This window comes from Equus caballus, chromosome 7, assembly GCF_041296265.1.
Source record: "Equus caballus isolate H_3958 breed thoroughbred chromosome 7, TB-T2T, whole genome shotgun sequence".
NCBI lineage: Eukaryota > Metazoa > Chordata > Mammalia > Perissodactyla > Equidae > Equus > Equus caballus.
The window spans coordinates 15,244,683-15,265,509 of NC_091690.1; the positions used below are offsets into that span (position 1 = coordinate 15,244,683).

At 37.8% G+C, this 20,827-nt stretch overlaps 1 long non-coding RNA gene across 1 annotated transcript in view; it reads left to right on the plus strand.

Annotated features, from left to right (window-relative positions):
- Positions 1-6,837: 6,837 nt before the first annotated feature.
- LOC138925274 (uncharacterized) overlaps positions 6,838-20,827 on the plus strand; it is a 57,256-nt gene continuing 43,266 nt past the window's right edge. Inside the window, exon 1 of the long non-coding RNA XR_011441199.1 lies at positions 6,838-7,220. This is a non-coding gene — a long non-coding RNA (uncharacterized lncRNA). The remainder of the gene's footprint in view (positions 7,221-20,827) is intronic.

Here is a 20,827-nt window from a genome sequence, read left to right on the forward strand (position 1 = left end):
TGGCAGATACATGTTATTACACACTTGTCAAAACCCATAGAATGTAAAACACCCAGAATGAACCCTCATGTACACTATGGACATTGAGTGATTATGATGCGTCAATATAGGTTTATCAGTTGTAACAAATGTATGACTGCACTGCGGGATGTTGATAGTCGGGGAGGCTGTATGTGTGCAGGGACAGAGGCTGTATAAGAAATCTCTGTATCTTCCATTCAATTCTCATGTGAACCTAAAACTTCTGTAAAAAATTATTAGTTAATAAAAAAGCTAAACAACAGCAATAATAATTAAAAAAAACCCTATTAGTCTGGGTTGGTTTGAGTAAAGAAGTGGCAAAAAAATACAGTTCAAAGAATCAAGTATGGGCTTCATGAATGGCCTCCACCAGTGACTTTCTCTGATACAGAGTTAAAGATACCACCTTTCTCAGCATTCCTTTCCTTATCTAAGCTGTTAATCAAAAGAATACCCTGCTTTCAAGGGTCATCAATATAAAGGTCAAATTAAATGCTATGTGTAATAAGGATCAGCTTTAGGGAAGAGAGCGGTTTTAAGTTAATAAAGTACATAATGATTGTGAAACAATTGGCACAGTGAACGGCTTTCCGTGGAAGCTGGATCTTACACAGCTTTTAACATAATTTGCACTTAGATAAGTTATTGAACATCTCAGTTATTGAACAATTTTCTCAGATATTAAATGATAATATTTGTCTACATGATCTTAACGTTCTTTCTAGCTCTATGATCCTGTGACTTCTCAGGGCTTCATAACTTCATTAAAGTAACCTATTGTTATTCCAGTTAAAATTCAGGAACCCTCTCCGAGTAATCTCTTGTGTCATATAAGCCAGAGCCAACAGACTGTTCCAGGGCTTAAGCTGTTGTCTGGTTTTACATATGACATCGCTGTCACAGTGTGGTATCAGCACATGACACATGGCACTTCCTGACAGGGTAAGAACTCCAGACATCTAGTGACAAACTTGGAGTGATAACCTAACATTTGACCACCAGCTGCTTTAAAATATTTATTATCTTCCAAAGATTTGTAACTAAAAGCCAGGAGTAAAATAATCACCAAGAAAATAGAACACAACATTTATTTATTTTTATTTGGTTTCCTAACTATAATTTATTCTTTGGGTATTTACCAGAGATGATGTCTCCTGACAGTGAATATAGCAGAAGATTAAAAAATAACAGGTGGGTTTTCCACTGCCACTTCTAGTAACTCCTGTACCTGTTTTCTCACTTTAGGCATCAGGTTTCTCATTTATTCATATATTCCAGAGAAATCTTATTAGGGCCTTCTGAGTTGTAGATAGAAATATGAATCAGACAGTTTTTGTCTCAAGAGCTGACAGTTTAGTGAGGATGATGAGAAAGGTAAGCACACATGAATAACGATGTGGGACGTGTTATTACAAGGCAGATGCAAAGGGATGTTAGCAAAGAGAGGCAGAGCATCTAATTCTCTGAGTGACTGGGTCTGGGATTCAGAGAGTGGATATTGCCGCTGGGCTGTCAAGAATAAAAATAAGTTTTGCAGTCTGAAAAGTGGGTGAGTTTCCAGACAGAATGAGTGAGTTGGGACATATAATAGTGGCTGCCATTTGTTCGAGACTTATTATCTGCCGAGTATGTGTCACAAAGGATTTCTGATTTTATTAAGATCGTTACTATTATTTCCATTTTATTGAACAGTATCGTGAATTTCGAAGAGGTCATGTCACTCAGCTCAACGTGCAACTAAAAGTGGCTGAGATTAGATTTGAAGCTAGGTACATCTGACTGGCTCTGAGTTTATATAGTTCCAGAACAATACACTGCCTCTCTCTCTACAGGACTGTCAAGTTTCCTTCCAGCTGAAGATTCCAACCTTTTAAATTTCCAACATGCAGAAACGTCGTGAAAGCTACAATGCGCAGGCATATTGAACAGTATCGTGAATTTCGAAGAGGTCATGTCACTCAGCTCAACGTGCAACTAAAAGTGGCTGAGATTAGATTTGAAGCTAGGTACATCTGACTGGCTCTGAGTTTATATAGTTCCAGAACAATACACTGCCTCTCTCTCTACAGGACTGTCAAGTTTCCTTCCAGCTGAAGATTCCAACCTTTTAAATTTCCAACATGCAGAAACGTCGTGAAAGCTACAATGCGCAGGCATGGATCCCTGCCATCATTGTTGAATACTATGCTCCTTCTGTACTGCAACACTTCATTTATGCTGCATCTGTGGGATTTGAAGCACCATACTGGGAGCCTCGAGGTTTAGGCTGTTGACTGCATTTTAAATAGACACAGAATAGCTTATACGAGGAGCGTTTTCTCTAAATGTTTTTATGGTTATATGCATATGTGGATCTATCTCTCTAGTTAGTTTAGTATTCATCCAGCATGCAGAGTGAGGGGCATTAAAGCTATTGTATCCTCCATGAATTTACCAATTAAAGATAGCCATTTTCAGATATACAGCTAGCTAATGAAGAAATGTGTGAGATATATACAATCGGCTTCAGCTCCTGTCCTAGTGAAGTTGATTACTTCCTAGTTGGGCAGTAATTATAGTATTTTGGTAAACAGCATGCCTTCTGGATTTAGAAATACCTGGATTTTAAGCCCAACTCTGCTGTTTAAAAAATGTGTAATCTGAGACAAATAAATTTGCCTCCAAAAGCCTGATCTGTAAATTAGAAATAATATTTATTTCATTGGACTATTGTGAGAATTAAATAAAAATATATCCAGTGTGCAGAACACATAGTAAAGTCTCAAAAATTAAATTTGTTTAACTATAAAAAATAGTTACTACTAATGGTTATTACTATGTGAATAAATGCAATTATTTGAAATTGCCTTCTCCGTCAATATCTAGGTAACTTTCTGTTAATAAAAGTGCAATTACTCAACCAAATATTTGCTAAATGGTCAGCAATGTTGAAATTCAAAATATTATGTCACGAAAATAGCATTTTCAGTTCTTCTAAGGTACTTGAAATCTAGATAAGTAAAACTCCTCATGTCAAACTCCACACAAAGCGATTGGAGAACAAGGAAAAAAACTTTTAAAAAAGCTCAGCATGCTTTCTGGAATATAAGCTCCATAAGGGTTGATAATTTTTACATATTTGTTCACTGATGTCCTCCCAGCACAAGAAACAGTATCAGGCACATAACAGGTACTCAAAAAGTATATATGAATTAATAAATTAACCAATGGCCATGTCCTCACTGGATTTCAGGCTAAATTACAACGTGAGTCAGATTTTTAAAAAGGGATTATTAGGGTAATCTTTATGAAAAGCTTCATGGCGAGGACTTGAACTGGGCTGAGAAGAATAAATAATCCTTAGGGAGAAGGAGAGAAGGCATTCCAGGCCAGGCCAGGGCAACTCCAGGACCGCCTTTGTCCAATGGGTGAAAAGCAGTGAGGTATGTGACCAAAGGGGTTCACACCCTTACTTTTGTTAGAAAGAAATAGAAGAGGGAACAAAAAAAAAGAAATTAAAAGAAAAATGTAGAGTACATTATATGGGTTGTTTGTTTTTTCTGAAAAATTTATTCAGATAATAATGAGGTATTGCAAAACTACTGGAGTTTGTAAATGCCTAGCAGGCGTGTAATCAATTGCAGTCTAAATGTTGTCTCTTAGCATCTGTATAACTTTGAAAAAGTCACTTTCTATGGGTAACCCTCAGTTTCATCTGGAAAATGGGGTCATTACACATATTTTAAGGGATTGTTACAGAAATTTATCAAGTAACGCTTTCAAGTGTCTAGAAAAGACCATGGGTTCATAGTGCGCAATCGGTAAATGGTAGTTCTAATTGTTCCTTATAGAGATGTTCTGATGATTTAACAAGACATCACTTTCATACAATATTTTCAACATACTAGAAGCATTCCATATACATAAACACATTTGATATTACTTAAAGTCACTTTAAAAACTTTTATTGCACAATTAGAAATGACATACTCTAAATAAAATGTTTTATTTATTGCGAAACTTCATTAATTCTTTAATTCTTATGGTTATCCATTCATTCAATAATTTTAAGCATCTACAATGTGCTAAATAATTTCTGTAATGTCACACTAGGATGCAAGGATGAAGTAGCTAACAATGTAATTCGGAGATGAAGCAGAAATAAGTAAAATACCAGCTAGAATACAATGTGCTACACGTGCTTGTAGTACAAGGTGTATATTAATATGGAAATAAAAAAAGTAATTCTGGGGATTCACAGCATTTTAATATTTGAGCTAAGTCACGAAAGATGGATAAGAGACAAGCTCTAGCCTCATGGATGAGTAACCTGTGCAGCCACACAAGACCTTGTATTCAGAACAACTTCATGCATGGTTTATTGTCCTGCTATCATTGTCTTAAAATTCTTAACAATTTTATCTTTTAACTTGTGTTTTGCAAGTGAAGTCTGATGGGACAATGGAGAATGAGTATGAGCAGAGGAGGCGTGTACAATATGTGTGTTCACTGTTAATCGCCACCTCATTCATATACAGTATTGAAGATGACCTGTGAAACAGAGAATTCCTGTGGATCCATAGTTTATGGGAGATTATGGAGACTCAAGGGGAGCACAAATTAAACGTTATTTCTGTGACTAAGTGGAGGCACTGATAGCGCCCATATTTTCCATTGGAACTAGGACTTGCTTCCAACTTGGAAAGAAGGCAATGGCATAATTTGGATGATGAAAGTTCCCTGTCATTCCTAAACTGTATTACTTCCCTGTATTAGCTAATCACTTATGCTGAAAATGAAAATACAGAGGGCAAGGGAAAGATAAAGTAATTCATAGTTTCTTTTCCTTTTTGTTTGTCCTTACTCATCAGTAAGCTTAAGGTAGAGTGTTAGTAGAACACGTGTGAAATAAAAATAGAGGAGATAGAGCAAAAGAAACAATCAACGAATTGAAAAGGCAAGCTACAGAACGGGAAAAATATTTGCCAATTGGATATTTGGTAAGGAATAGATATCCAAATTATATAAATAAATCATACAAGTCAATAGCAAAAAACAAATAATCCACTAAAAAATGGGCAAAGGACCTGAATAGATATTTTTCCAAAGAAGATACACAAATGACCAACAGGTATACGAAAAGGTGCTCAATATCACTAATCATTAGGGAAATGCAAATCAAAACCACAGTGAGATATCATCTCACACCTGTTAGAATGGATCTCATGAAAAAGAGAAGAGATAAGTGCTGGCAGGAATGTGGAAAAAAGGGAAAGTTTGTGCACTTTTGGTAGGAATGGAAATTTGTGCTACCACTATGGAAAACAGTACAGAAGTTCCTCAAAAAATTAAAAATAGAATTGCTGCATGATTTGGTAATTTTGCTTTTTGTTGTCTATTCAAAGGAAATGAAAACACTATGTAGAAGAGATATCTGCCCTCCACGTTCATAGCGGCTTTGTTCACAATCGCCAGTACACGGAAGCAACCCAAATGTCCATCGATGGATGAAGGGATAAAGAAGTTGTGGTGTATATATACAATGGATTGCTATTCAGGCATAAAAAAGGAGGAAATCCTGCCATTTTTGACAATGTGGAGCGAACTTGAGGGCATTATGCTAAGTCAAATAACTCAGAGAAAGACAAATACTGTGTGATCTCACTAATATACAGAATCTAAAAAAATAAATGAAAAGAAAAACAGCTTCCCCCTCCAAAAAAGCAACCCAATTCATAGAAAAAGAGATGCTTTGTGATTACCAGAGGCAGGATGTGGAGAAGCTTGGATGAAGGTGATCAAAAGGCGTAAAATTCCAGTTGTGAGATAAATAAGTACGAAGGATGTAATTGTAATGTACAACACAATGACTATACTTAACACTGCTGTGTGGTATATTTCAAAGTTGTTAAGAGTAAATTCTAAAAGTTCTCATCACAAGGAAAAATGCAGTTTTTTCTTTTTTTTGTATCTATACGAGATGATGGATGTTAATTAATTTTATTGTGGCAATCATTTAACAATATATGTAAGTCAAGTCATTATGCTGTACACCTTAAACTTATACAGTGCTTTGTGTCAATTATATCTCAATAACACTGATGAAAAAAACAGATGGTAGTTTTGTGCAGTGTTTTCACTGTTCTTTCAAGAGTGAAATACAGGGCTGGCCCAGTGACACAGCAGTTAAGTTCCCACGTTCTGCTTCAGCGGCCCAGGGTTCGCCGGTTCCGATCCCGGGTGCGGACGTACACACTGCTTGGCAAGCCATGCTGTGGCAGGCCTCCTGCATATAAAGTAGAGGAAGATGGGCATGCATGTTAGCTCAGGGCCACTCTTCCTTGGCAAAAAGAGGAGGATTGGCGGCAGATGTTAGCTCAGGGCTAATCTTCCTCAAAAAAAATAAAGTGAAATATAAATGCATGTAAAAACTACCAAATATAATATAAATTGTACAATTTCAGTGATTCCACATATGAATTAAATGTTTGCAACTGGCATTTTAATACTGGCACATTTGAATTTAAAACTGTCATTGAACAATATAAAGACGACAATAAAATTTATGATAATTTAAAATATTTTTTCTTCACTTGGGACATTAAATAGCAAATTTTAAAAAATCTTGTCAAGTCCAGAGAGAGAGACTGCAGAAGAAAAGAAAAAGTTTTATATTTCAATGGCTTTTAACTAGAATATTTTTCCTGCTTTTTGAACAAAGGGCCTTACATTTACATTTTGACTGGACCCGCAACTTATGTAACCAGCCCTGATAAGGAAATATAGTGACCAATTTTCCACAACATCCGGTTGTGGAAAGAAGTGGGACATGGGATACATAACAGCCACGTTTCAGAAAGAGACCAAGCAAGTGGACAAGGGAAGGCTGAAATTGCCCTACACTTTACCTCCTATACTTATCAATTTGCTCAGGACTCGCCAAGCTTTCTAAGAATTAAACTTCAGTGTCGGTACAATTTGTGATCCGCAACGTGAGAACAACCTCTCAAGATTCCAATGCTTCCTTTGGGAGAAAGTATAAGGAATGTGGCCATATCGTAATGGAATTTCTTACACCGTGTCTGTTTTGGGAACATTAAAAAAATAAGTATGCAAGAGAATTTCCGAGATCTCGAGCTGGTTCATGAAGATTGAGAAAAGTGAAGAAGTGCACTAGGAAAGACAGACGTGAAAATGAGGGACATGTGAAGAGTGTAACGGTATGTATTATTGTTGTGCTTTAAGCTCATTTTCCTGAATCAAGCCATCAAACCTGCGTTTCTGAAGTACAGAAGTGATCCTCAGTGGTCCGTAAACTGGTGCATATTGAAATGGGAAATCGTGCGTTTAGAAATCAGTCAACAGCCATAGCAAATTAATGATTATTCAACCTTGAGGATGATAAACCAAACCACTTTTAATTAAACAAAACTGTTTAATGATTTCAAGACAAAAAGGAATTAGGGCATTTTTAAGACAAATTACAAAAGAGTGTCATATGTTGAGACTTTAATTGTGAATTTAGAAGTGCTACTATTTTCAGATCCTTCCAAAAAAAGGCAATCTATTTTAACCTTTTAAAAACATGAATGATTAAATTAAAATTCTCCTCTGAGAGGCAGAGCAGAACACCGTCATCACCAAACGAAATAGTGGGTAAAGACTTGATGATATTTTTCTATACAGAGGGTCTCACCGTAGCACCCCTACACAGATGAAAATACGCTACACTAATGTATTTTTGGTGATTGATTGAATAATTTTGCTTGAAAGATGTTGATAATGAAAAACAAACAAAGTGATATTTAGCATTTATTGAGAGCTTCTTACATACTGAACATTGTGCTAAGTGCCTACCATATATTATATCATTTAAAACTCATAAAAGTAAATAAGTTTTAGGATACTATTATTATTCCCATTTATTTAAGAGAGATTGTCAAAATTGGTCTTTTGTATGATACAGGATTTGGGAATGAAATATCAGCCCTCCCGTTGGAGGCCCTGAACACTTGGTCTACTTACAGCCAATTGTTATGACTCCTACTCCAGTTTAAAATATCTGCGAATAGATTACTTATGAGTGTGAAGTTGGCTTATTTGGTATGCAAGTGATAAAGTATAAATTTATTTGTTTTAGAATTCTATAACAGTTCACTCCTAAAAATTGCTAAGATATTGAGATAAAAAGAATAAGCTAAGAAAGCATATGTTGTGAAGCCCTCTAGGGAGGGCCATGACAGAGTTCTAGAAAAGAAACTTAGCTAACATCAAGTTTATACAATAAAATCACTTAAGAGAGGGAGTCCTGGGGACAAAGAGCTACTAGGAAACCCTACAATTCTAGACGAGGGTAAGACTGCCCCTTATCCAGCTGAGGAATCCAGGTTACTAGCTCAGTTCATTTGTCAAACTCCTCCCCTGGATCAGGCCATCCCCAAAGAGAAGAGTGTCACAGATGGCATCCACTGTGCAATTTATTTATTTTATTTTATTTTTATTGAGTTCATAATAGTTTACATCGTGAAATTTCAGTTGTACATATTTCTTCTCTGTTGCTATACAAGTGCTCCCCTTCAGCCCCTGTGCCCACCCCCATCCCCTTCCCTCTGGTAACCACTGAAGTGTTTTCTTTGTCCATGTGTTTGTTTATATTCCACATATGAGTGAAATCATATGGTGTTTGTCTTTCTCAGTCTGGCTTATTTCACTTAACATAATACCCTCCAGGTCCGTCCATGTTGTTGCAAATGGGATGAATTTGTCTTTTTTATGGCTGAGTAGTATTCCATTGTGTGTGTGTGTGTGTCTGTGTGTGTGTGTGTGTGTTTGTGTGTATACCACATCTTCTTTATCCAATCATTAGATGATGAGCACTTGGACTGTTTCCATGTCTTGGATCTTGTGAATGGTGCTGCAATGAACATAGGGGTGCTTATGTTACTTTGGATTGTTGATTTCAAGTTGTTTGGGTAAATACCCAATAGTGAGATAGCTGGGTCATATGATATTTCTATGGCGATTCCACTGCACAATTTAGAGGAGAGAGAGAATCCAATGCGTTCACTTACGTGCTCAAACTGGACTTGCCACAACATCACACATGGGAGCATTTGTCATTCAAACTAGGAATCAAAAGAAACAATCTCAAACTGCCTCTCTCTCCCTGTCTCTTTATTTTACTGTTGATTTCTTATCACATGGAGATTTGTTTAAAAAAAATTTTATTTAAAAGAAGCCATATTTCTAAACTTTATATTTTCTGGGTTTTTTTTCCCCTCTTTTAAAAAAGAATTTTGCCGTTTGCAAGGTTATCTAAAAAATGTAAATTGCTCTTATTTTTATCTAGTACTTTTTGGCCTTATTTTTTAATTTAAGTTGTTTTTCATCTAGAATTTACTTTGATCTTAGAACAGGAATACGGATTCAGTATTATTGTTCCTTTGCAATGGCTAATTGTCACAAAATGATTTATTGAATAATCTATCTTTTCCCCACAGATTTTAAGCGCCAATTTTTTCGTATGCTCAGCCTCTATATGATTCTGGCTCTATTTCTGGACTGTTGATTCTGTTCCATCGGTGATAATCGATTTCTGGCTGGTAGCATGCTGCTTTTGTTATTGTGGCTTTATTACTTATTTAGATATCTAGTAGAACTAGTCCCTCATCTTTAGCCAGGAGTATTCTGAAGAAAAAGTCTTTTTACAAGATTGCTTTTTGCATTTAAACTCCATAATCAACTTTCTCTGATTCTTAAAAATCCTGACACATTTCATTAAATGCTGATGTTGCTCACCACATTAAAACTTAAGAAGCTTTGAAGATTTGGTTTCTGTGTATGTGTATCCCTCTTGTGCAGAAATCACATTATATCTTTGTTTTAAAGCTTTATTATTCTAGGGGTGGTCCAGTGGCACAGCGGTTAAGTTCCCATGTTCCGCTTGGGCAGCCTGGAGTTTGCCAGTTCAGATCCCAGTGTGGACCCACTCACCACCTGGCACGCCATCCTGTGGTAGGCATCCCACATATAAAGTAGAGGAAGATGGGAACGGATATTAGCTCAGGGCCAGTCTTCCTCAGCAAAAAAGAGGGGGATTGGCAGCAGATGTTAGCTCAGGGCTAGTCTTCCTCAAGAAAAGAAGTTTTATTATTCCCTATTTAAGTATGTACTAAAATCCCCTCCCCACCATGGAGTTAAATATATGTGGCTTCATATATATGTGGACTGGCTGAGGATACCAGGCATATGACAAGACATGAAAAATTTCAGGTGAGAAGGAACTCAGCTTAGAGCAGCCCATTTCCTGTTTGGTGGTCAACCTCCTTTCTCCCTACAACTCCTGAGCAGTGAAGGAGGAAGAGCAAGTGGGGGTTTGTTTGATAAGTTGCAAGTAGCTGGTTTCTACCACAAGAATGAAGGTCAGCATAAACGGAAGTCTTGAACTAAATACATGTGCAATATATACACATGCATCAAGGGATTTGAAATCTATGGTGGCTGGTTCACAAGGTCTAAGCCTGGACGCTCCCCATCCACCACCAAAATTGGGCTTAACCAAGAGTAAAGAAATCACAGTGACTTTGATTTTTTTCAAGACTTACAAAAACCAGGAGTAATCTAAGAGTAATAAACTAAAGATTAATAACCTAGGGAGATTATTGTGCCTAGGTGTTTGTATTTATAAAAAACAATGTTAGATTATTTTAATACACATTGCTATATTACAGTTTAACGATATCTTTTTTTGGCCATGTAAATATAATGCTGTAGACCCCAGTTGGAGTATTTGTCTGGTTTACAACATTTCCTGTTTTAATTCTCCCATTACTTAAAGACAGAATGCAGCTGATTGGATCATGGTGGACCCATGACCCAAGCTGGCACAGTCAAAGTCCCTTCCTAGGGATTCTGAGTTTAGAATAGAGAGAAAATTGTCTCTCTGAATGATTTTATACCTAAAATATGATCCCACAAGCTTGGGACTCTCTTTCTCCCTGCCACATGAACCACAGAGGTGGTGCATGCTGGTTTACCCATAGAGAGAAGTCAAACAGGCACAGAAAGGAACCTGGAAGCAGTGAGGAGAAGCTGAATAGCTTCTGAAGTCCCTGGTCTCGATAAGTTTTTGAGGCCCAGCTAAACTGACCTTGCACTCAATGAGACATGTCTGAGGTTTTCCACTAAGCCTCCTTCCTCATTTATTTGGCTTAAACTAGCTATGACTGACAGTCTAAAGAGCCCTAGGAGAACCTAGGTAGTGGTTAGCTTAATGGTCTTTCAGATCTGTGTATAAACTCTAGACCTGTGATTTGGACAAATTGCCTAACTTCTCTAATTTCTTGAGTGTCTTCAATAGTAGAATTGGGGTTAAAAACCTACCTCAAAAATTATAAGGAGGATTGTAGGCTAATCTTGTGTGTTCAGGCAGACTCCTACAAACTTGCAGGACCCAAGTGTTATATATTCAAAAATTATGCCACTTGGTTGTTAATGCTGTTAATAGGTTGAAATTGGCCTTGGTGGGAGTGCTTACACCACAAAAATTGGCGAATGCTATTTAAAAAGCTGTCTGTTTTTTCTTTTTAAGACTGTGTACCAGCACACCAATGATTATAATAATGGATGTAAATACTTAGTGCACTGTCTGACCCATCACAAGCGTGCAATAAAGTGTTATTATTATTAGTAGTAAATTGTATTGTATATTCTACGTCAATGAACCTAAAACAATTCAACTGTTTGTATTATGAGAACACACACCAGGTGTCATTAGTAAATAGAGAAACCATATTCATCATAGTTTATTAAAACTACAGAGAAGGGAATTAGTTTAGGTCTTCCAAGAAGCAGACACCGAGAAGGAATTAAGTGCGCAAAGACTCTACTAAGGAAAACCTATACATGAGGAAAATAGACAGGAAGACTGAGAGAGCCACCAGACTGTGATGAAAGCCGACCTGAGTGAAGGAGAAAGAGAGAAAAGGGTGTATGAAAGCATACTAGACTGCTAGGTATTCTAAGGAAGATTCGGCAAAGCTCTTGGGGTGTCCTCGAGGCAAAGTTGGTCCTCAGAGGAACCCTGTTTCTCCTGAGTTGGATCCGCCTCAGTACCACTGCAGTGGTAGCTCAAGGGAGGAGTGGTCTGAAAACCAACAAAGGACCAATTTCGGAGCTCAGCAGCTGTGGGACAATGCTCACTGATACCCCTGCCTTTAGAGGTTGGCCAGGCGCATTCCCACAGCTGCCACAAGAAGTAGCCAAAGAGTTTCATGTATGCTAGCTTTGAGGATCCTGCAGCTGTTCTCAACTTCAGTGTGTTTAAAATCAACAATAGTAGTAATTAAATGACAGATTCTCGGGTCTCTGACTATGAATTTTAATTTTAATATGTACCTCAGGTAATTCTGATATAATGGAATAACATAAAACTACAGTTTTAGAGGACTTTTTTCCTTAACACTATAAGGTTGTTTTAATGACCTTGCCTCCTTGGAGATGACATTGTATATACCTGTAAAATAATAAGACTGATTGTCTGGATTTGTACAGGGAAACAAAACAACAGTAAAATCTGGCTCATTATTTGGATTCAATACATTCTTATGGCCTGAGTGGTTTTCCATGTGTGTCTAACCACATTTATTCCAACCTAGTTTTCATTGTATGTATCAAGACGGCACTCCCTGTGGGTTAGTTTCATTTCACTTTTTTTTTTTCACAGTTCCTTCCTTCTGTTCAATGATCTTGTTGTTGCTACTTCTTTTGTTGTTTTGATACCATTTATTTTGCCCACATCTCCAGAGCTTCTCTCTTTTCTATTTTCAAAGCCACTATCATAATCCAATTGTATACCAAATAAAATTCTTGCAATTATCTCATTAGCGGTCTTCCGGTTTTCAAGATATTTGTTTTCTCTAGTTCATCTCACAGAAGACTTTTCTTAACATCTGAACTGGATCACTGAAATCTCCTACTCAATATCTCTGCCTGTTGAGCAAAAAATTCAAACTCTACACTGGCATTCTAGGTCCCTTATAATCTACTTGGCACGTAGAGTCCAACATTTCCTAATGTGTGTCCTATAGAAAACTATATAATAAAGTTTATTATGGTCTATGGTAAAACAAATTTGGGAAATGATGGGTTGAACAAAAGTTAACAGCTTAACTCACTTAAGGCTTCAGCCCCTTTAATATGTTAATGTACAAGTAAATTTTAGGAGGGATATACAATATGACATGTTGCAAGACTACGGTCCACAGAAAACACTTTTATGAAAATCAGTCTGATCGTATTTTCTGCCATTTCCCACAGGAACCAGGACCTCCAAATGCACCTCCCCTGAACATCTGAGTTCACTGTCACATTTGTGTCTTTACTGGGGTCTTCCTCTATCCTGATTCAAGTATATTTTTTAATACAAGATTGACCTTGAAACAAGATGCATCTTCAAGTTTTTCATACAACATAGACTCGTCAGTCTCTGACTGACGATGAGTGGGGTATGCTGAATTAAGAGGTAGTGGTAAGGGACAGAGTCTGGGAAGATTCAGGGGTCAGAAGTGTAAGCAGAAGAATTCAGAAGTTGAAACTATGGGATGCGAGGTCTAGCTAAGTGGAAAGGAGAACTGCCACAGAATGGTGAGTCCAAAGTGTGCAATGGATCATACGAACGTTGTTTTAATGTTGTTACTTAGCTTGTTTCACTTTGCATTGCATTGTGGTCTTTTACTGTTCACAGACATTCACTAATTGCAACACTTAGAAAATAGACTTTCCTCCATAATAGTCCAAAATATTTCAAGCCAGTGGAGCCTCCTAAAATAACAAAGCCTTTCACAAGTTAATTTCTCAGAGATTGATGGCCTCTGTCTCTGTGTATATTCACAAACACACAGTTTGTGCTTTTAACTTATCATAAAGAGATACAATCTCCCTCCTTTGTAGTAATTGTGAAATATTCTGTCTGGTGGTGTGCAGGGGCTGGAGGGAGAGTGCTAAGATAAACTAAAAAAGTTTTTAAATTGAGAAGTTATGTGTGAAAGAAAAAGGCTAGCACATACTTGACCGAATATATTTCCTTTGAAAATGGAAACTAGAAATTATTGCAACTTCAGTGTGTTATCCCCATAATAGCCCCGCTGATAGCACCAGTGTCTCTGTGATAAGAACCTCAAAGAAAGGTGAAGTAAAGGTCACTTAGAATGTCTTGTAAGTGCAGAGTTCTACGTAACTGACAGTTCTGAAAACAGTGAAGGGTCAATTTTGTAGTCTTCAGCTCATTTGATTCAAGAGGCTAACTCTTTACTAAGTAGACTGATAGATAACCTTCAAAAGATTTTCTCTAAAAAGTAGACATTTAATTTGTGAATTACAAAAGACTATCTAGAATAAGATCACATAAACTCTATGTAAAATGTTATGGATGGGATGAGGTTAAGAATGTGGTATTTGATAGGGAACTCAGTTCCAATTTCTACCTTCTACTCATCACCTAAATATATTCATATCTATCCACTGGGTACAATCGATGGTGGGAGAGAGAGATAGTGAGTCAGGACCTAAAGACCAACTGTAGCTGATGGGGCTATAGCTCATCCTGCTAATCTATCAGCTCTGCTCACAAGGGAGGTCTCTAATGAGTTGGGGTGGACCATTTGGAGAACTCTTATTGTCTAAACTGGAAATGGTTACAGCCAGTAATAAAAGTGCATTTAAAGGTCATTTGTCCCTAAGGCCTCACCCAAATTTTGAATCTTACCCTTTTCATAGTGAAGAGAAGCTGTCAGGACCCAGTAGTGAGCTGAAGAAGAAGGAAATGTTGGTGGTAGAGCTTGCGTTTCTCAACACAGGCTTATATATGTTCCTTCTGACAAGGCTCTACTTCTAGAAACTATGACCAGATCAATAACTTTGATGTCGGCCAATGGATGAGAGAACTCTGGGCTGTTCTGTTAAGTCCTTTGCTCTGGACTCCTTCTTGTAAATGAAATGAGGAGGGGAGTAGAGAGAAAGGGAAGCATTAATCTCCCTTTCTACAGAGAGTAGTGTTGCCTAAAAATGAAGTGCGATTTTACCGAAAGAGTTTATCTAATCATCCAGTTATTTTCTTTTAGAATTCTTGTAAACAATTGAAGCAAATCATAGCAGCTTTAATTAACACTTTTATACCATATTTTGTTCTCTAAGTCATGTGTGTGAAGTTCTAAGACATTAGACATTAGTTCTATGGTGTTCTACCGCAGATAAATGTTTTTCTTTATAAAGACAGACAGAGAGACAGAGAGATAGAAAGAGTGAGCTTCTAAACACAGAGGGTTGAAAAAAATAACCGGAGTAATGAACTATTATAAGTTTAATTAGTATCCTAAACATTATCATATTTAGGGTAAAATAAAATCTTTGAATAAATATCAGACCATGAAATAGAATCTCTTAGGTGTTTAGCTGTTTCTCATTCACACAGAGTACCAAGAGGTCTGGACATCATCTAATATGAAACCAAGGGTCTTAGTCATACTATGAGCTCAACAGTAATGTGTTTAGCTTGAGCGAGGAGGGTGGGCACTCATACCTCATGTTCTCCTGAAAAGAACCAAACTTGTTAAAATACTTACACAGATCCTATCTCCTGCTTTCCTTTGGGCCCTCCATAGCACCTCTCAAAGTCCCAGACTCAATTTTGCTCAAGACTCAAAAGAACTTTTGATTGAGGTTGACTTCAGTCCTTAAATGAAATTGTACTACTTCAACCTACACAGAAATTGTCCCTAAGATCTCTGACACTTTGAAAAGCAGGCAAGTCTTCAGAGTTGTTGCATAAATGTAATAATAATAATAGCTAACATTTATGGTTCACTTACTATGTGTCAAGCTCTTTATATATAACAAATGGTTTAAGCCTCAAAACAACACAATGCAGTAAACACCATGGTAATCTTTATGTCCCAGTTGAATATGGTTGTTAAAGAGCTTGCAAAAGTTGGTCAGGTTCACATTGCTAAGCAGGGAAGAGGCAGAATTTGAACTCACTATGTGTTCTTTACTTTTAAGCACCAGATAGACTGCCTCATAGGTGGTGCAAACCATGGCAAATCAATGGGTCAATAATTTTTGGACACTGTTCACAAAAGGAAGCAGCTCAGAAGAAGGCTGTGGGTTTAATGGCTGCTGAGGGCATTCACCCCTGCTCCATTAGTTGTACATGTGGAGAAGCACTGCATGAAGCAGTTTTGCTAGTGCAGAGTTTTCCCTTGAAAGAGTGATGGGAGATACATTTCAAGAAAGGTGGAGGTCACAGTCAAGACCTGTTTATGTCGTGCTAAAGTATTTGAACTTTATTTCTTCAATCATGAGGAATAATTAAATAAAGATTCTTAGAGTGGTAGGTACAGTTTGGTAGAATCAGAAGATAAATCTCTGTTTGCAAAGTCTGTGACAGAAAACTGAAGGTGAGAGAAACTAGTTCAAATGTTGTCAATGTAAATCAGGGATTAAGTGATGCGAGTCTGCACCATAGTTATCAGGAGAGAAAAGTAAGAGAACTAATAGGTGTGTAACCTTTCATGAAGGAAATATTAGATTATTTTCTGCCAGTCAATGACCCACATAAGCTATGCTCGACTTCCACACCAGTTAAAAGGCAAAGGATTAATGGTGCCATTTGTAACTCAACTTTTGGAAATGTGATGAAAACTCAAACAAGTTCACACTCTCTTCTCCCCTTGATCAATTCCTAGTTTGAAGCCTGCTCTATCCCCTAGCTGTGTTAATCTCTCCAAGAATCCCTTCCATAGATCTGTGGCTAAGTCATTCTAAAAGGGTTGAGCCAAGTGTGATGAAAGAGGTCATACTGTGTAAATCACTCAAAGACTTTGCTTCATCCGTTTTCTCCAAGTGTTTAATTTTTTTTTGAGAAAGCTTGGGAAAAACAATGTGAAGGATACCTTCATATTTATCTGCAAGACTGTATTAAAGCATGTTAATTCAGCCCTTGAGTGTGCATTTTCCCCAAATGATCAGTCAGAGTTTACATCTGTGTTCAGTAAACCTGAATATGTGATGACCTCGCTCAACACCTGCCAATTCCTTCTGCAGCCTGGGAGCTACCCTCTTTATGTTGCTATTGCCTCCTTGCCAGCCCCAGGAGTGGAATATCTGCCAAGGGTCATCTTCTTCACTTGCTTTCAGCTGCTCTCCTGCTATCTCTCTGTGATAATGCATCTGAAAAGGCCAGCACTTCAGTCTGATTACTGTGGTCGTTGACATAAAAGTCATTTGGCCTCCACCACTATCACTGATATAAATATGTCTCTCATGTTCCTTCCTGTTCCTTGCTTTCATAAAACCAAGCACTGTTATAAGGCTGTTAGTTGTTTTCCTTCTTTGGGCGTGGTGGTTGGGGACTGCTTCTAATATTGCCAATCTAAAATCCATTAATAAGTCCCTGTTTCTCTTACAACAAACCATCTACTCTTTAACATAAATCATAAGGCCTTTTACAATCCTCTGCTGCTTACTCACTAGTGCCATCTAGTTATAAAGTGTTTGCAATTCTGATAAATCCCCATGGTCTGGCTCACTTCTGGGATTCAGCACGTGCTGTTTCTCTACACAGAATCTTTTATTCTTCCATTGTCTTTGATTCCTTAACTGTTTTGGTTCAATATGGCTTAATACAGTTATTGCTTATTCTGAGAAGGTGTCCCTGACCACCAAGACTTTGATTCTTATCCTTCCTTTGTACTTTCATAGCAATTTGTATTTATAGGCGATATAGAGCTTTAAAACTTGGCATCAAGAATTTCACAGACCTGAGTTCAAATCTAAATATCGCCACTCACCAGCTATGGAAACTAGGAGAATTACTTTCTCTATCTCAGTTTTATCTTCTGTAAATTTGGAAGACAAATCCCCACGTAGTAGATTTATGGCAAGGGTTAAATGGAATACAGATATAAAAACTATGCACAGTTCCCGGAGCTGCGATCTTTAAGTAGCATTCTGTCACTCTCTTCTTAATGAATGTGGGCAGCCCTGGTGTGGTCTGGCAATAAACCTCAGCTCCCAGCACAACCTCTCTGCTGAATCACAGCTCCTCAGTGCTGAGGTATATATAGCACAAATCCTTTTGAGAGATGTTCAACCAGGAGAAGCAAATGCAGCAGTCTCTGCATTTAAACATCTCTGATTGCCCATGACCTCACCTCTAAGGTGGGAACTATATCAGCACAGCCCACAAATATTCAGAGAACTAGAGGCCATAAGTTTTCAGGGGGTCATGAAAGCTTTTGATTATACCCCTCTACCAGTTGCTTAGTTTCACACTTACATAATGTTGCGTTTTATCATGGGTCCCCTCATCATCCTCCACTTCTATAACACAGGGGTATATGAGCCAATTATTCGCAACGTGTAGATTTGACTCCACTGCCTTTCTTGCCTCCAGGAAGGCAGAAACTCAGCTCTTGAGTAGTCTTGGTGGCCTGTGATTTGCATGTGGTTGCCTACAGAATTCCACCTCCTTTGACTTTTTGTCCAAAGAGAGAACCACCAAGAGACTGGGTACTTTCCTAATTTTATTTCTAATGGAAAGTGGGCTGAAATAATACATCATCTTTTAGCAAAAGGCTCTTCCCTCTCCCCATTCGAACATCATTAGATGGAGAGGTTTTCTGCTACCTGAAGACCAGATAAAATCTTTTGATGTTGATAAGACATTTGCTTTTCCTGAGGAAGTAAGCAGATAATTCTCTCTTGTAGCTGATTAGAGACCTTTTAAAATTGTTTGACATAAATTAGTAAATATTATTAAAAGAAATCAGCAATGTATTTGAAATGCCACGAATTTCTTGTGACAAGCGGTTTAGAGATGCTTTAAATCTAAGCATACTATTTACCGTAAAAAATCTAAGCAGCAAATAAACATCCATTGCCTCTGCCTGAGAAATAAAATATTTCTCAGATTTATTGCTGCAACAAGCCTATCCTGAATTCACCTCAGTAAAAGAAACATTCATTTTCCTACAGCTCACTCCGATAAATTTAGTTCAACAAAATAGATTAGACCTTATTTTCATTTTAACAACTAACACCATGTGACAGGACAGACATCATATTCAAAGGTTACTCGTAGTTAAATGTTTCCAACATCTCTCTTTGTGCCATAATCTTTTTATGGGTGTGTTCTGAGGTTTTTAGCATTCAGCTTTTTAAAACAGATGTGATGTTGTCGTTTTAAAGATTTGGTAAGGGGCGGGCCAGGTGGCACAGCTGTTAAGTGCACACGTTCCACTTCAGTGGCCCGGGGTTCGCTGGTTCGGATCTCGGGTGCAGACATGGCACAGCTTGACAAAGCCATGCTGTGGCAGGCATCCCACATATAAAGTAGAGGAAGATGGGCACGGATGTTAGCCCAGCGCCAGTCTTCCTCAGCAAAAAGAGGAGGATTGGCAGCAGATGTTAGCTCAGGGCTAATCTTCCTCAAAAAAACATAAAACAAACAACAAAAAAAGATTTGGTAGCTAGAAATGTTGCCAAAATATTGATGGTATCTTGACAGTGCTGGTGAGTGGAGGCCCTCCTGGTATCTCATCCTGTAGCCTCTCCATATTCCCACACATGGCTTAGTTGCCTGGGCCGTACATACCGGTTGCACTAAACTTTAGGGACCTATTACACTGGATCATAATCCATGTATTTCATTGACAAAACACCACCACCAACAAAACCTCAGCTTGCAATAATGATGTTAAAGAATGTAAGGTAATTACTAAAAAGATAATATAACAGCCAGCTCTTTTCCTATTTTTCTAAAGTCAGAAAGAAACAAAATGGTTTTGGCTTGAAAGAGGCAAATTAAACACAAGGAAGGACTTTTCTGAGTATGTGAGTGGGTTGGTAACTACAAGAACAGGTACAAAGGCAGCCTGAGAACTCCTGCAATGACCTGTATCCTGTCTAAGGCTAGAAATGTGGACTAGATGGCTACTTCATGCCCTTTAGATTCTACAGATTTGCTAAGAAAAACCATTCACTACTCCCATTAATTCTTTAAAACAAAGGATACAGTTGGGCTATAGTATGCTTTCTGCCTAAAAATCCAACTTTTTAAAAGGTAAATGGGGCCACCCCAGTGGCCTAGTGGTTAAGTTCAGTGCACTCCACTTCGGTGGCCTAGGTTTGGTCCCCGGATGTGCACCTACACCACTCTGTTAAATGCCATACTGTACCGGCAGCCCACATACTAAAAAATAGAGGAAGGTTGGCATGGATGTTAGCTCACTGTGAATCTTCCTCAGCAAAAAATAAATAAATAAATAAACGCTAAATGATCTATGTTACCCCTTCCCACCGCTTGCCTACCAACCATTGTAGCTGGGATGGTTTTACAGTGAAAATTATAATTAATTCAAAATAGAAGCAAAGGGTAACAAATACATGTTTTCCCTATAGAGAGCCTGCCTTAAGCTAAATTGTAAGATCCTCTCTCTGTATCATCCCCATATCTTTTCCTAACACTATGTCTTTCTTTTCCTTGCTGCCCACTACCAACAATCCAAGAAGCTCCATGACCAATGTATGCTAGGACATTGATTCTAGCTACGATCTCTGAAAAGCACAAGATCTTCCCTGACTTCATTTTCCACGTGGGAAAACAAAAACAACCTATGCTCATGAATCCTCACCTCTGGGAATTTTTCTGTCAAATAATTAATCTGATACATTTTTAGCAATGATGACTCACATGAAAGTTCACTAAGCTCTGGTGGATGAACTGGGGCTAATCTCCTTGGAGATCCACCTACATATACATGTTGGAGAA